This window comes from Lepus europaeus, unplaced genomic scaffold (assembly GCF_033115175.1).
Source record: "Lepus europaeus isolate LE1 unplaced genomic scaffold, mLepTim1.pri SCAFFOLD_3_1, whole genome shotgun sequence".
In the NCBI taxonomy this organism is placed as follows: Eukaryota; Metazoa; Chordata; class Mammalia; order Lagomorpha; family Leporidae; genus Lepus; species Lepus europaeus.
This window is the reverse complement of record NW_026909276.1, coordinates 3,501,002-3,518,568: the sequence shown is the minus strand read 5'-3', so window position 1 is coordinate 3,518,568 and position 17,567 is coordinate 3,501,002. Positions and strand designations below refer to the sequence as shown.

At 39.2% G+C, this 17,567-nt stretch overlaps 1 pseudogene; it reads right to left on the bottom strand.

The window, feature by feature from the left end:
- Positions 1-16,041: 16,041 nt before the first annotated feature.
- LOC133755094 (egl nine homolog 1-like) lies at positions 16,042-17,220 on the bottom strand (annotated as a pseudogene).
- Between the last annotated feature and the right edge of the window lie 347 nt (positions 17,221-17,567).

Here is a 17,567-nt window from a genome sequence, read left to right as displayed (position 1 = left end):
TGGGCATCCCAAGCTGTATTTTAACTCCTGTGCAAAACATGTATCCCAGAATTTTCTTAAAAAACAAATAATAAGTATGATATTTTTTATGCAAGTATAATTATTGTTATTTTTCTACCTACTACCAATCAGATAATAATCATTTTTAAAGATATAGTTCTATGAAAAGGGGGGGGGAAGAGGGGAGGGAGAAAGGGGAGGGAGAGAGGCAGAGAGACAGAGAGAAACAGAGACACTGATTTTCCATCCACTAATTCACTCCACAAATGCCCCCAATTGCCAGGGCTAAGCCAGCCCAAAGCCAGGAACTAAGAATTCCATCTTGGTCTCTGATGTGAGTGGCAGAAACCCAACTACAGAAGACATCATCCACTGCCTCCCAGGTACATGATCAGGGAGCTGTATAGCCAGTGTGGTAGCCAGAACTTGAAGCGCATGCTGATAAGGGATGCAGGGCTTGCGAAAGGTGTCTTAGATTGCTTTCCAACACAGCAACTCCCTGAACATGATAATTTAAAAATTACACTTAAGCTATTCATTCAAGGTAAATATGGCTTTTTAAAAAGAGAGAGAATAAGTGTCCTTTGAAGGAACATGTGTTATGAAGAGAACAAGTTTTAAAAATAGATGCTTCAAATATTTTTCTTATGTGATGTGAGGATGTGACAAATACTGAGCTGAGCAGCCCAGACCAAGATAGGACTTTTGCTCACTTATGGAGACCAAGGTCAGTGGACTGCCCCCTGCTGTCACCTCCTTCTAGGTCAATCTCTGTTGCAGTCATCTAGAGGTCTTACCCTTCCTGAGAAACAGGGTGATGGTTTGCTGTTAGGTTGTATAAAGGTTCAGAATTGAAAAAAAGGCATACTTGTTTCAGACTTAATTACTGATGGGGTAAAGCATCGTAGAGCCTCTATAACAGTTCCAACTTCTTCCTTTGCCCCATGTTACTTCCTCTCCCATCTAGTTATAGGACTTGGTCCCAAAAAATAATTTTGCTCTCCAACTCAGCAACATCTGCTTTCTGGGAACCTAAACTGGAATGTGTCTCACTTAGTAAAACTCTACATACACTGACATAACAACTGAGAAACAGAATTTTTAAACCTATTTAAAAGTCTTCCATCTGAGGAGTGTTAATTATTTTGAAGCAATTTACTAAAAATGCAAATATTAACATTTGATGCAATATATTTATCAAAATTATGAAAGAGCAAAGTTAACATCTCAAATTTCAGCAAAAATCTTTGCCTAATTAATGTACTTTTGCTACTAAGGCAGGGAGAGATGGACACACAGATATACAGAGACCTGCTATCTGTCTATTCACTCCACAAATGCCCACAACAGCCAAGGCTCTGCAAAAGTCTGATGCCTGGAAGTCAACTGGGACTTCCATGTAGATAGAAGGATGTCAAGCACTTCAGTCATCATCTGCTGCCTTTCATGGTCTGTATTAATATAAAGATGGAATCATAAATTAATATAGGATTCAAACCCACACTCCCCAATCTGGGAAGCAGGTAACCCCCAAACCATCTTAACTATGCAAAATGCCCACCCTAGATAAAAATATTAAAAGCTGTGTTTCCTGTCTCTGTTCTTTTTGTATATTTCTCTTGACTCTTGTCCTATGTACCCCCTAACTCCTGAATGCTTTCTTCCACTGTCACCACATCCACTAGCTTTTAGCACAGCTGGTAGGAGGAGGAGACTAAAATATTATTAATGTGCTAAAATACCTTCTGGGGTTTTTGTCAGCAATGATATTTCTTATATGAAAAACCCTACAGTATTAGTAATTGAACAACAGCTCTTCCTTTATATACACTGCATGTATGCATGACAATAATGTGAAAACAAAAAGACAGAAGTAGCTGTCTAATCTGATTAGACCTCAGACTGATCAAAGATGCCAGGACAAAAAAATCCCACTTTTGTGATATGAGTCAAGGCTAGTTGTGAGATTCATATTACCTATATGAATGTAAGAGTGGAATGCAGACTATGACTCTATTTTAGATGTATTGAGCTTTTGTATAACCACAAAGAAACATTCAACATGTAGTTATACCTGTGACCCAAAGGCTGGGAAGAAACAGGAGTGTCAGAACACAGAGGCAAAAATCTGCCAAGAATTGCAGAGAGGGATGAATGAGTAACCAAAGGAACACTCTAATACACCACATTAAAAATAAAAAATAGGGGCCGGCTGGAGCCATGGCGCAGTAGGTTAATGCTCTGCATGTTCTAGTTCTGGCTGCTCCTGTTCCAATCCAGCTCCTGGATTCAGTCTGTCTTATTTGGGGAGTGAACCAGTGGATGGGAGCTCTTTATATGTCTCCCTCACTCTGTCTCCCTTCTCCACCCCAATTACATCAATATTTTGAACATGGCAGATGGCTCAAGTAAGACAAAGAATAGAGAAGAGTCTTTGAGTTTGACTACAATTTATGTTTTGGTAAATGACTGAAGAATTGAATAATGAAGTTTAAATGAACAACAATTGATTTTCCTAAAAATACAACTCTGGAAACTCTAAAAATACCACCTTCATTGTCAGAGTGGCATGCAGGTGGAATGCAAACTAGTTAAGCCACTATGGAGTCAATCTGGAGATTCCTCAGAAACCTGAATATAACCCTACCATATAACCCAGCCATCCCACTTTTTGGAATTTACCCAAAGGAAATTAATTTGGCAAACAAAAAAGCCATCTGCACATTAATGTTTATTGCAGCTCAATTCACAATAGCTAAGACCTGGAACCAACCCAAATGCCCATCAACAGTAGGCTGGATAAAGAAATTATGGGACATGTACTCCATAGAATACTATACAGCAGTAACAAACAATGAAACCCGGTCATTTGCAACAAGATGGAGGAATCTGGAAAACATCATGCTGAGTGAATTAAGCCAGCCCCAAAGAGACAAATATCATTTGTTTTCCCTGATCGGTGACAACTGAGCACCAAAAGGGAAACCTGTTGAAGTGAAATGGACACTATAAGAAACAATGACCTGATCAGCTCTTGTCCTGACTCTAGATGTACAACGTAATACTTTATCCTTTTTAGTATTTGTTGTTGTTGTTGTTGTTGTTCTAGTACTAGTGGTTGAACTCTGTAATTAACACACAATTATTCTTAGGTGTTTAAATCTTAACTGAAAAGTGATCCCTGTTAAATATGAGTGGAAAAAGAGAGGGAGGAGATGTACAATTTGGGACATGCTCAATAGGACTTGCCCCAAATGATGGAGTTAGAAATGTGCCAGGGGATTCCAATACAATCCCATCAAGGTGGCATGTACCAATGCCATCTCACTAGTCCAAGTGATCAATTTCAGTTCACAATTGATGAATCTGATAGGCCCAAGAGTCAAAGGGATCACATAAACAAGACTAGTGTCTGCTAATACTAACTGATAGACTCAAAAAGGGAGAGAAGGATCCAACATGGGAAGTGGGATACACAGCAGACTCATAGAATGGCAGATGTCCTAAACAACACTCTGGCCTCAGAATCAGCCCTTAAGGCATTTGGATCTGGCTGAAGAGCCCATGAGACTATTGTAGGCATGGAAAGCCAAGACACCATGGAAAAGAAAAAAAAAGAAGAAGACCTAAATGAAATATCTCTGCGAGTGAGATCCCAGTGGAAAGAACGGGGCCATCAAAGAAGGAGGTACCTTTCTCTGAAGGGAGGAGAGAACTTCCACTTTGACTATGACCCTAGCAGAATAAGATCAAAGTTGGCAAACTCTAAAGGCTTCCATAGCCTTGGCAACTCATGACTAGAGCCTAGGGAGATTACTGATGCCATAAACAAGAGTGTCACATTGTTAAGTCAGCAACAGGAGTCACTGTGTACTTACATCTCATGTGTGATCTGTCCTTAATGTGTTGTCTAATGTGCAGTGATGCTATAACTAGTACTGAAACAGTATTTTTACACTTTGTGTTTCTGTGTGGGTACAAACTGATGAGATCTTTACTAATTATATACTGAATCGATCTTCTGTATATAAAGATAATTGGAAATGAAAAAAAAAACCTGGTGTTAAATTGGAAATGGCATAGAAAATTAATTAATTTTTTTAAAAAAAATATTATGTAGGATCTCTGTCTTTAATGTGCTGTACACTGTTATTTAATGCTATAACTAGGACTCTAACAGTATTTTTTCACTTTGTGTTGCTATATGGGGGCAAACTGTTGAAATATTTACTTAATATATACTAAACTGATCTTCTGTATATAAAGAAAATTGAAAATGAATCTTGATGTGAATGGAAGGGGAGAGGGAGCGGGAAAGGGGAGGGTTGTGGGTGGAAGGGAAGTTATGGGAAGGGGGAAGCCATTGTAATCCATAAGCTGTACTTTGGAAATTTATATTCATTAAATAAAATTTTAATAAATGAAAAAAAGGAAAAACAGAGCCTCGGGTGATTACTGACACCTTAAATAAGAGTGTCAATTGTTAAATCAACCACAGGAGTCACTGTGTACATACTCCTCATGTAGGATATCTGTCCTTCATGTGTTGTGCTATATGAATTAATGGTAACTAGTACTCAAACAGCACTTTACACTTTGTGTTTCTGTGTGGGTGCAAACTGTTGAAATCTTCACTTAGTATATGCTAAGTTGATCTTCTGTATATAAAGATAATTGAAAATGAATCTTGATGTGAATTGGATGGGAGAGGGATCAGGAGATGGGATGGTTGTGGGTGGGAGGGAGGTTATGGGAGGGAGCCAATGTAATCCATAAGTTGTACATTGGAAATTTATATTTATTAAATGAAAGTTAAAAAAAGAAATTATGCATCTTGTTATCTCACATTTTTGCCTAGAACTTTAAGGAAAATGTTCAAAGTAGATGTTTATTGTAGTACACATCTCCATAATGGTTCAAATGACACTTCATTTACCCATGCCCTCACAGTTATTCCTGACAATAACCCTTGATTTTCCCATTTCATTTGTTTTAGCCAATGGGATATTAGAAAATATGATACAAGCATGGGTTTTAGAAGTATGTGTCTAATAGTTCTCCTTTTTTGACACAGTGATCTTGTGAAGAAACTTGGGGCCTGCCTCTTGGAGAAAGAGAGAATATGTTAGAGCCAGAACAAATCACCAGACATGTGAATGAAGTCATCTTTAAGACACCAGACTCAATCAAGGTACGAGATGGCTAAAACCTTATTTGTGAACCTAGACTGATCATAAGAACTCTCAGCTAAGCCCACCCCAAAATGTCAACTGATTTATAAATCAAATTATTCTTTTCTAATCCAGTAAGTTTTTTGAGTATTCATACAACAAATGCTTATACATATTTGTGAGTAGGTCAGAAATAAACTGCATGACAAAATCAGTACAACTTTACAATCACATGTAGATGTTTTCATAAACATTATATGTGCAAATCAGTTGGCTCTTACTAAAGCTACTGGCATGAAGAGAGGTTATGTGAATTCCACAAAGAAATTGTCTGAAGATCATATCTCCATGTTTTAAATTTTTACTTACATGTGCACACTGTATTATATTTTATAAATATTTCAAGAAACTTATTAGCAGTTAAAATCTCATACAGTCTAAATTTCTTATTTCAAATCATAGACTTACAGCATCATAGTCCCCATGCTCAAGACCCTGCTTATAAGTAATATTTCATAGACTCTAGTCAGTCCTCCTCAACACATTACACCTCCCTTGTGAAAGTTGGTCCAAATAATTCAATGTCACCAGTCTTTGATAACCTATGGACAAGGCAAGGTAGCATCAATCAAGTCATGTTCATTCTGGTCAGTCTGTTCTGTAACTCCTTGGGCCAAATAAAGCTAGGATTGACACAAGTCATGGCTTATTTTGGCCCTACTCTGAAACACTAAGAAAAAAAAGTCCAGTGAGATGGTTGTTTTTTTCAGAGACAATTTCTATTTATGGAGCTCTGTTTTTCATGCAATATAAACTAAGTTTTTCAATGGGAAATAAAAATATTATCCAGCACCCAAATTTCCCTTGTATAACTTCCTATTCTTAGAAAATAAATCTTGTATAAACTGATGTAAATTCAAACTAGAAGGACTAGACAGGTAACACATTGCAGGAGGGAACCAGAAGCTTCACTTGAAGAGACAACATGAAACCCTACAAATACAACTTCCATGTAGCAAGAGGCAGCTGGCACACATTTCACAATGATTTCTCTTAGAATTTAGGGACATTTTGCTAGTATTGTCAGTATTCTCATCTTAGATATGAGTATACTGTGACAGAACAACAACCTAGATTCAACCCCATGCAACTCCCACCACTCTTGGTCCACATACCTAATACCATCCTGTAGTCACAGTGGATCAGGCACACTGTACAAAGCATCTGGAACTGACTTCCAGGAACTAATATTACACCATCACATCCCTCCCAAATCACATGGTCTGCACATCCATTGCCATGTTGAACCAGCCACATTGTTCACAGAGCATCTGGAACCATCTTTTGCATACTGAGATGCACACAGTGGCCTTCTGGTTGTGCACTACAAGCTGAGAATCAGTCCTCAGAAGCACAGCCTGAGTCACATCATCCCTACCCCCATACCTGTGGATTTAAAGTAATGTCTCCTTCCAGCCCAGAATAGACCTGACCTGAGGGATGGAAGATTTTGCTAACACCAAGTGAGGAGACACCTGTCCTACTCCTTGGATTACACTGAATCTCAGATATTCTCTGTTACTCTCACACAAACATTCACAAGCACAGATGCCAGCCTGAGTGGTGGAGCAACATCAGGAAAGCTCTATGGTTAGCAATTTTGAAAAGATGGTACAAGTGGGTGGAATCAGAACCTGCTTAGAAGTAGCCCAGAAAAGCCTTCCCATGGTCCTATTTTGATAAGGTAATGGAAAGGTGTGGCTACATTTTCCACAGGATTTTTCAACCCCCCATTAGGAAACAAGAAGGGTTATCCATATATTTCCTGTATAAATAGACTCTTGGAAAGCAGAGGGGATGCATGAGAACTCATCTCTATACATATGACACCCCTATGAAATTCTGGTTGCTTATTAAATTCTTGATTTGACAAATTCACATTTGAAATAATTGTTCTATTAATGGAGAAATTCAAATGTAAGAAGTATTTGGTAATGGTCACTAATTTTACCGTCTTCGTTGGTTCCAATAATTGTATAGTGATTATAGAACCCATGTCTTCTCATTACAAATATTTAAGTAGGAAAAATCTCACATTTTATTTTAACTATTTTCATAGGTTTATTTGATTTATTTTAAAGGCGGAGAGGGAGAGAAGAAGGAATAATGGCAGAGTTAGAGAGAGAGAAGGTGAGAGAGAGAGAATATGAATCTTCCATTCACTGGTTCATTGCAGATAAGGCTACATGGTCAGGGCTGGCCTGGCAAGAGCTTCATCTGGGCCTCCAACATGGGGGGCAGTTGGGCCATCATCCATTGCTTTTCCAGGCACATGATCCAGGAACTGGATTGGAAGTAGAGTAACAAAGGTCCAAACATGTCCACATGGGATGGCAACACACCAGGGATTCTATCATAATTTGAAACACTTAAAGAAGAAATGGCATTATTTTGGCAGCTCTTTTCTCAATTTTTAAAATGATGATTGATCTCATCTACTGAAATATTTTGTGAATTATATATGGATAATTTCCCACAGTTGGGAAATTACTCTAGTCCATTTATTTCCATAATATACCTGAGCAATGGAGCAAATACATTCAAAATTTATTGTGCAAATTTAAAAGCTGACTCTCTGATATTGGCTTGTCCAGAAGTATCTGAAATCCAGCCAACCATCTGTCCATTTGCCTTCCTCTCAACATATCTAACAAAACTTTAATACTTTTTTAAAGAACTTGACCAGAATCTTGTTATCCATCTGCTGGATTTTGCCACAAACAAGGCAAAGAGGTGAATATATGAGTTTCATGGAGCTCCTGATGCTACTTCTACTCCTGTCCTATTGAGAATGGGCATGGATGCTGTGATACAGTTGAAGAGAAATTCAGTGGGAATGTAATGGGGATGATGATTCTTGGTTCACAGCCATTAATCATTTTCTCTATGGATAGGAGTATGAAACGTACTATTCAAATTCTTGTATCCTCTTAGATGCTGCAACGTCCTATCAATGACTATATTCTGCAGATTAAGAGACTTAAGCTTTGAGATTTCTACCCTAAGTACCTCCACCTCAGACCAAAGAAGCAAATTTTGTGTACCCTAAATTCTTAGGTATTAGGGTCACACCGATTTAAATAGAAAATGGATTGCAGAGATCAAAAAAAAAAAAACTAGAAAGTCATCATGGAGTAGTAGGTCCTAATATCTGCTCACAAGAATTATTGTTCCTGTAATAGTGATCACCTGTCATTGTCAGCAGGACATTTTACAATTTGAGATGTGGATTCCATAGCGATCTGCATTAAAGAGAGAAAGTGGAAAGGCCACAGCCAATTATTGACTAATCATTTTGCACCTCACTTCCTCTCTCTGCATCATAGTCATACCTTCCATGTAATGACTGGAGTTCTTAATTTTGATCACCTAGTCAGTAAGAGGAGTTCTAATAATTAATTTGTACTGAATGCAGAAGAATGAATAATATTGTCCCTATAGCAAAAAATAAAGAGAATAATGAAAAGAGAGTAGAATTCACTAATTAAGGATTCCCTTAGGATTAAGAGCAGAGGTCAATCCTTTACTGATAACTAATGAGAATATACAGTTATGCACCTCATGTATCTGATCTTGTTGAGCTTTCTATTTATGCTTTAAATGCATTCTTTAGAAACAGACATAGATGAGATTAACATCACCTTCACCAACAATCTATTGAGGACCTTCCCCCTGAATTAAATATTATTATTATTAATTCAGTTTACATGATGCAGACATTTTCTCATGCATTTATAGCCATATCTATCTATCTGTATCTAGCTATCTATATGTATTATACATAAGGGAAGTTACATTTTATGTAGCCTGGAATCTTGAATATTAGTGTGTTAGTATCACACACAAAAAGTGAAATAATTAAATATACACATTTCAAAATTATTAAGAATCATAAATTTCCCAAAATATATATTATATATGAGTATAATTAACTTGCCATATTATTACATTGAAAGTGTAAAGTTCAGGGGATTTAAGAAATATGCAACCATAATGAATGCCATGTTTAGAATGTTTTTACTATCTCAAAAAGTAGTGCCCTGACTCATGGCAGTGGCAGGGAGATGGCAACAGTTGGCCAGTGGCTCTTCTGTATGCATGTGATCTAGAGATTCTAACAGAAGAAAAAATCCAAGGTCCCCACCTTCTTTGAGCCTGGCTGCAAGGATTGACAAGGAGCTGGGCACCCACTTGAGACTGTGAGGCACTCCCTGCCTCCTAACATACCACAGGCTCTGGGGCTCAAGCCACTTAGGCTGAACTCCAACAGACAGTGGATTCAGGAAAAAGTCTACCTCTCTGTGGACTGGACAGGTGGAGAGGTGGAACAGACTCACTGCACCCAGCAACTACAGGATCCTTGTGTGCTGAGGCTGTGAGGACACTCTGGCTGCATGAGAGGGTACAGCATGTATCTGGGCCTCTGAGAAATCACTGTGTGTGGTTCCACATGCGCAGACCTATGTGGTGACCTGGGACAGGCCACTGCAGTAGGAACCGTGCTTGGAGTGAGGACTGTGCAGATCATTTCTGTGGTTCATACATGGGTGCAGATGAGTGTTGTGCCCACTGTGGGCTAACACCTGAGCGCTGATCAACTTGGAGGAGAGTAGATGAGGCTGTGATCACACCAACAGAGGTAACAATTCACTCCCTTCTGTTAACAAGAGGATCTACCTCATCCAACATGGACTTACCCTGGTAACTTGCACCATGCTAGGGCATTGACCACAGCTCCCTGGCCACACCAGCACACACCTCTGGACATTCACAGAAAGTGGAAGCATTCCACTAAGCCACAAAGCATACTTCAAAGATAAAAGCCATCAGAGAAAAAAAAAACACAAGTATATCCACAAATGCCTAAAATATATGCAGAAATTCAATTCAAGAAACAAGAATAAAGAACACAACATGACATCCTCCACAAAAGGAACACAACACATCAACATTAAAATGTAAAAATTAAGACATCAATGAAATTCTGGAAATTGGATTCAAAAAATTAATCATAGGATTACTCAGAAGAAATCAGAAGCAAATCCATGAATTAAAGAAAGCCATGCATTACGTGAAAGAAAATTTTTCTTGTGAAATTTAGATTTTAAAAGAATAATCAAAATGAAATATTAGAAATTAAGAATTCAATAGATCAATAAAAGTCTAGTGGAAACCCTTAACAACAGACTTGTAAGGCAGAAGAAAGAATATCCAAGCTAGAACACAAATATTTGGAGAAGAAGAAGGAGGAGGAAGAGGAGGAGGAGGAAGAAGAGGAAGACAAGGAGGAGGAGAGGAAGGAGAAGAAATAATTAGAAAATGTCATACCAAAAAAAAGAGAAGAAATTGGAACACTTAAAAATAGTGTAGGAGATTTATGTGAAACTATCAAACAACCCAACATATAGTTCTTAGGAGTTCCTGAAGGTGTGGAAACAGAGAATGGAATAGAAGGCATATTTAGTGATCCAAATAAAAATACCAAGAACATCCTTCTCAGATCTATGCAAATAATTCTTTTTTAAAGGTTTATTTATTTATTTGAAACTCAGAGTTACACAGAGAGGAGAGTTAGAGAGAAAGAGGTCTTCCATCCGATGGTTCACTCCCCAATTGGCCGCAATGGCCGGAACTGGGCCGATCTGAAGCCAGGAGCCAGGAGCATCTTTTGGGTCTCCCATGTGGGTTCAGGGTCCCAAAAACTTGGGCCATCTTCCACTGCTTTCACAGGTCACAGCAGAGAGCTGGATCAGAAGTGGAGCTGCTGGGACTAGAAATGGCACCCATATGGGATGCCAGCACTTCAGGCCAGGGCATTAACCAGCTGTGCCACAGTGCTGGCCCCATCCCAGAAACCTTTTATTTAAGGAGTATAAACTTCATGCTTTTTAAAAATACAACTTCAGAAATATAATGATTCTCCCACTGTAACTGCCCTCCTACCCACACTTCCACCTTTCTACCTTCTCCCTTTCCTATTCCCATTCTATGCAAATGATTCTAAAATTCATGTGGAAACAAAAGTGACCCTAAATAGCTAAAACAAAGTTATACAACAAAAGCAAAGCCTGAGGCATCAAAATACCAGATTTCAAGACACACAACAGGGTAGTTATGATTAAAACAGCCTAGTACTGGCACAAAAATAGATGTTCAGACCAATGGAACAGAATGGAACTCCAGAAATCAACCCACACATCTACAACCAACTTATTTTTGACAAAGGAGCTAAAATATATCCCTGGAGAAAGACAGGCCCTTCAACAAATGGTGCTGGGAAGTTTGGATCTCCACTTGCAGAAGTATGAAACAAGACCTCTACCTTACACCTTACACAAAAATACACTCAAAATGGATCAAATGCCTAAATCTATGACCTGATACCATCCAATAACTAGAGAACATTAGGGAAACACTGCAAGATATTGGCATAGGCAGACTTCTTGGAAAAGAACCTAGAAGCAGAGGCAATCTAAGCCAAAATTGACAAATGGGATTACATCAAGCTGGGAAGCTTCAGCACTGCAAAAGAAACTCTCAGAAAAGTGAAGAGACAACCAACTTAATGGGAAGAAATGTTTGCAAACTAAGCTACTGAAAATTCAACAACAAAACAATCCAGTTAAGAATTGGATAAAGGACTTGAATAGTCATTTTTCAAGAGAGGAAATTTAAATGTCCAACAGACACTTGAAAAAATGCTTAGGATCATTAGCCATCAGGGAAATGCAGATCAAAACCACAATGAGATTTCACCTTATCCCAGTTAGAACAGCTCTCATACAGAAACCTATAAAGAACAAATGCTGGTGCGATGTGGGGAAAAAAGGGTAACTTAATCCAATGTAAACTGGTTAGATCCATTGTGAAAGACAGTAGGGCAATACCTCAGAAATCTGAAAATAAATTTGCAATATACCCTACTAATTTCACTCCTAGGAATCTACCCAAATGAAATGAAATCAGCATATGAAAGAGTTATCTGTACCCCCAGATCCATTGCAGCTGAATTCCCAATAGCTAAGATATGGCATTGACCCAGATGGCCATCAACTGATGACATGATAAAGAAATTATGGTATATATACACTATGGATCACTACTCAGTTATAAAAAGAAATTGAAATCTTGTCCTTTGCTACAAAATGGATTCCTCTGCACACCATTATACTTAGTGAAATAAGCCCATCCCCAAAAGATAGATATATGTTTTTCCCAACCTGGGGTAATTAATAAAGTGCCCAAAATGTAATGTGTTGGAGTGAAATGGACATTTTGAGACTTGATGTTGTTTACAGTTCTTGTCTCAATTGTTGAGGAACAGTGTTTTGTTTTGTTTTGTTTTTTCATACTGTTTGTTGAACTCTTACTTAGTTTAAAGTTAACCATGCAATCAGTAAGTAAACAGAAATTAGATCTTTGTAAAAATTAAGAGTGGGAATATGAAAGGGAGGAGGAATTGTTGAAGCATGGGTGGGAGGGAGGGTATGGTAGGAAGTATCATTATGCTCCTAAATCTCTATATATGAAAATACATGAAATTGTGAAATTTAAATATAATTTTAAAAACATTTTTAAAGATGGAAATTATGTCTTTTGTGTAAAAAAGTTGCCAATTTTATTAAAGTGCAAAATCCCCCCAAATTTAGTGCCTTTTAACTTTTTCTTAACTATATGCTCATCCCTCCAATCCATAGCAACCGCAAATCTACTATTTTGAGAAATCTTCCTATTGTAAACATTACATGCAACTGATGATGGTATCTAAGTGTTCTTATGCACAATGTAGAGTCCCCATCAACAAATGAGGTCAGAAGCACACCTCTCAGTTGCACTCAATATAACATATGACCAGCAGCAGGTACCTGTGGAAGGAGAAAAAATGAGCATGTCTTGTCACACTCAGAATACTCGCCAGCCAACTGCTGGGAGAGGAAGCCTCATGCTCTTGTCTCCATGTGTCTGAAATAGAGTTCCCATTTCACTGATGGGAGGGAGAGAGGAGGTCTGGATTCAAATACCACTGGATCTCCATGCTCTTCCTGATTCTTAGAAGACCTTCTTCAGTAACTATTTTTCTTTTATTTGCTGTATGACCTTCAGACCATTTACAGAACATTTAAATGGTTGGCTTTTTGTTTTTCTTTTAAGTAACTTGCTATAATGGAGGGGTGTCATGCCAGAATTTTATCTAGGAACCATTCAATATATTTCAAGAACATTTATACATCTTTTTAATTAGATTAGCTTTACAAGCACCCTGAGAGCTATTTCATAATGAAACACTGCTTTCCAAATTATGACTTTATAGTCTTGTCTATATAGGAACCCTGAAATTCTTTGCCTACTATTGATAAAGTTCTGTTTTACAACTGGTTAATGTGTTGAATAAAAATAAGCACTGTGAAGAATTATCTTTAACTAGAAATAAACACATATAGGCCACAAACCATTTTCAATTTAGTTTTAAATATAGTCCTGCTCGGGGACAAGTTAATGATCCCACTAACATCAAATAGTTTCAGTGAATATTAAAAGAAATGGCTATCCCAATTTCTTGATATTTTCACACTGATCTCCATGAAAGTATATAAACTTTTGCAAAAATATACAATCTAAGATCTGCCTACCAAGCACAACCAATGGATAGTTGTATATGATAAGTATACAACTGCAAAGCTACACGCATTTGAGCAGGGGCTCCCAAATGAAAAGGCTATGCTTAACAGACTTCAGTCTACCTAAAACAATTTCTACTAACCCTAAAAATGACAGTGCTTTTGAGTTGTGGCTCAAGGCAGTGCACTGCACTATAGACCAGATGTCAAGGATAACTTGTTCTCCCAGGTCGGGCTGGCAGAGAGGCACTTACTGTAGAGATGTTACGTTATCATCTGGAGGAGCAAGTGGACAAAGCTGAACATGAGCAAGGAAAAACAATAAACTACCACTTTTTTTCCTGCAGGTTCTCCTATGTGAGAACACAATATAGAATATTTAATCCCATTCTAAATTCATACTGTCAGTTTCACTAAATATTTTTTTCATATTACACATGAATAATAGCAATCTTTTAATAAAAATTACTGAGTTTTCCATAGAAAAGGTCTCTAATTGCATACAAACTATATAGATGCTAAAACTGCTATAAATTGAAATACATAGAGGGGCCAGCACTGTGGCATAGCAGGTAAAGCCACTGCCTGCAGTGCCGGCATCCCATATGGGCACCGGTTCAAATTCTGGATGCTCCACTTCTGATGCAGCTCTCTGCTATGGCCTGGGCAAGCTGTAGAAGATAGCCCAAGTCCTTGGGTCCCTGCAGACCTGGAGGAGGCTCCTGGCTCCTGGCTTCAGATCAGCTCAGCCAATTGGAGAGTGAGCCAGCAGATGGAAGACCTCTCTCTCTCTCTCTGCTTCTCCTTCTCTCTCTGTGTAACTCTGACTAAATAAATAACTCTGACTAAAGTAAATCTTTTAAAAAAGAAATATATAGAAATGTTTCTGTATACTCAGATTTTGGCAAAGAAGATTGAAGAAGGGGGTTAGAAACATAAATTGGTAAGGGCTCTTTGCTAAAGAGCTTAGGAGAGTGAACTCTAAGATGTCTATCTCAACTCGTTCATTAAGTAATAGAAGTCTGAGAGGCCTTATGTGATTACAAAATGTTCCTTCTTTTTCTCAAATATAAAAAATAAAACTACAAAAACATAAAAAAATAAAATTATCTGGTTTTGCACTTGTTCATTTTTCTAAACTAGGCATACACCTTCAGTACTGACAAGAAGGCTGGCGTCACATTTGGGCAATGTCTCAAGAGCTGTCTGAAGACTCACTGAACATCAAGTCTGTGAAAACACGTTTCCTTCTCAATGGAAATATAATCACCCCCTGATGTTCTTCAAAAGAAACAGAGTTCTGATCTGAAAATCAGATGGTTTATAGTATTAGGAAGAAAACAATAAATTTGAAAGTATAATCAATTGGAAAGCAAAAGGGAAAGCCGTAGAAAACATTTATCTCAAGAACTTGATGCTGAGGATAATCTCAAATTCATTTAGTGTATTTTGTTAAAGAAAAAAAAACTTGAAAGGATAAATCCTTCTTACAGTGTATTTTTCCTTATAAAACATGAACTGAAGTTACTGGTAATAAACAGTGACTGTTTCAATGTTAGGGTTCATTATTAACAATGTCAAAACATGACAGCAGCAATCTTTAAGAACCCAAATTAGACCAAGATAGGACTACAAAAAATCTGATGTTTCCATTGGTAAAGTGCCCCTTTTCTTATTTTAAATGAAAAGAAAATTAATTAATCATCAGCCACTAGCAACCATCATTTTGAGAGGTCTTTTAGGGCAAAAATTTAATAGTATGAAGAGGTTTACAAAAATAGATTAAGAAATAATACTGTAATTTTTTCTCAATTCAGTTTTGATAAATTGTACCTAATCATACAAAATCATACAAAAATTACCCCAAATTCAAACTTGATATTAAAAAGGGAGATATGAAATAACTCAGCAAGATGACAGATCAGACAAAATATAGGAATGAAAAAATTTTACACAGGGCACTTATTTCATGTCCAGATGTAAAAACCATTTTCCACTGACAGCTTACCTTCTTCCCATAAGCAATCACAGATTCTGAGTGGATCATGCAGTACAAAGCCACAGCAGTGAAATCTTCTTCTTTGATGCAACATAAAACAGTTCTATCTTTTCCTTATTAAAATGCCCACTGGTTGTCTATTTTTCTTTATCCCATTTATTTACATTCACAAGTTAACAAACAGTGTCAACAATTATTGTCGTGAACCAAGGGTATTGCTGGATGAGAGGCTGTATAAGACATACTTACTGATTGACTCAGAAGGTTTATTGAATTCAACCCTCACTCCTTTTTCACCTGTTAGATATTTTACTTTAGCTCCTGCTCTCTCATCTGCATCAAAATACCCAACAGTTATTGTGTCCTTTGCGGCATATGGTGGTTGTACTTCATGAGGGCTGCGAGGGTCAGACCAGAAAAATAGCAGTCTATCAAATTTGAGTTCAATGTCAGAAAACTGGGCTTTGCCTTCTGGAAAATTCGAAGTATACCTCCACTTACCTTAGCACCCCACTCTTTATTAAGATAATATATACATGTCACACACCTCCCATCTCCATTTGGATTATCAACATACCACACATAACCTGTTCCATTGCCTGGATAACAGGCAACCATGGCTTTCGTCCGGCCATTGATTTTGTAGTTGCCCAGCTTCTCGTTACAGTGGCGGATCTGGTTGTCCATGCTGCTCATCAGCAGCCCAGTGGTTTCACAGCCGGGCTTCTTGCCCTCGATCCAGGTGATCTTATCTCTTCTGATGTCCTAGGAGGAGTCGCTCTTCGGGCTAACCAGCTGGCCATCTGTGAACCTGCCTGTGCAGTGCAGGGCGAGCATCTCGTCACCTATCTTGTCCAGGAAGTCGTCCACTACACAGATGCCACGCTTGTTCATGCAAGGCAGCGCCAGAAGCAGCTTCCTCGGCCCTTTGGGCTGCAGACTACACCTATGGCTTAGGCCCTCACCGAGCGTGGGCTAAGCGGGTACAGGTTCGCCTTCTCCTGATACAGCAATGGCGGGTTAGCGGTTCCTCCTTCCCTGGCTCCACCTCTGCCGTAGCCGCCAGACCCTGGAGGCCCGGGTTTGCGCGAGGCGGGATGCAGCAAAGGCCTTGGCTGCATCTCCTGGCCTCTTGGGCTCTGGCCCCACCGGCCCTGGGCCGTGGCATTGTGGGAATGGCCAGGGTGCTGGTGCGAGCTTGCCCCGTGTCCAGAGGCGCCCTCTGGCCCTGGCACAGGAGCTCCTGCTTGTTCCAATCCTGGCGCTGGTGCTGTGGCTGCAGCACAGCAGGTTCTGCATCTTCCACAGAGCTCACAGTACTACCGGTCTCGCTTGCTGCTCGGGCTCCACCGGCCAGGCCAGCCGCTGTCATTGCCCATGGAGGAGGCAATGGTGGTGGAATAGGAGAGATGGGGGCTGGACAGCCTAGTCCAGGGCCAGGGAGCAGGGAGAGAGGCAGGGAACGTTTTTGCGCCATGAACCCACCGCCCCTCTACTCCAGCAAGCCAGCGCCCCCGCCCTCGGCCAGGCCGCTTTCTCGTCCTTGGGGGCGGCCCCACAGCGCCAGCGGCTGCTTCAGCGCCTCATTGCGCACAGGCTGAAGGTGTACGGCCTGCGTGGGTACGAGGATCTCCACTCTGGGCGCGCTAGACCAGCAGCTTTCAGTCTGCCGCCTCAGCATCCAGGGCGACCGGGCCCAGCTTGTGGAGCAGCGCAGGG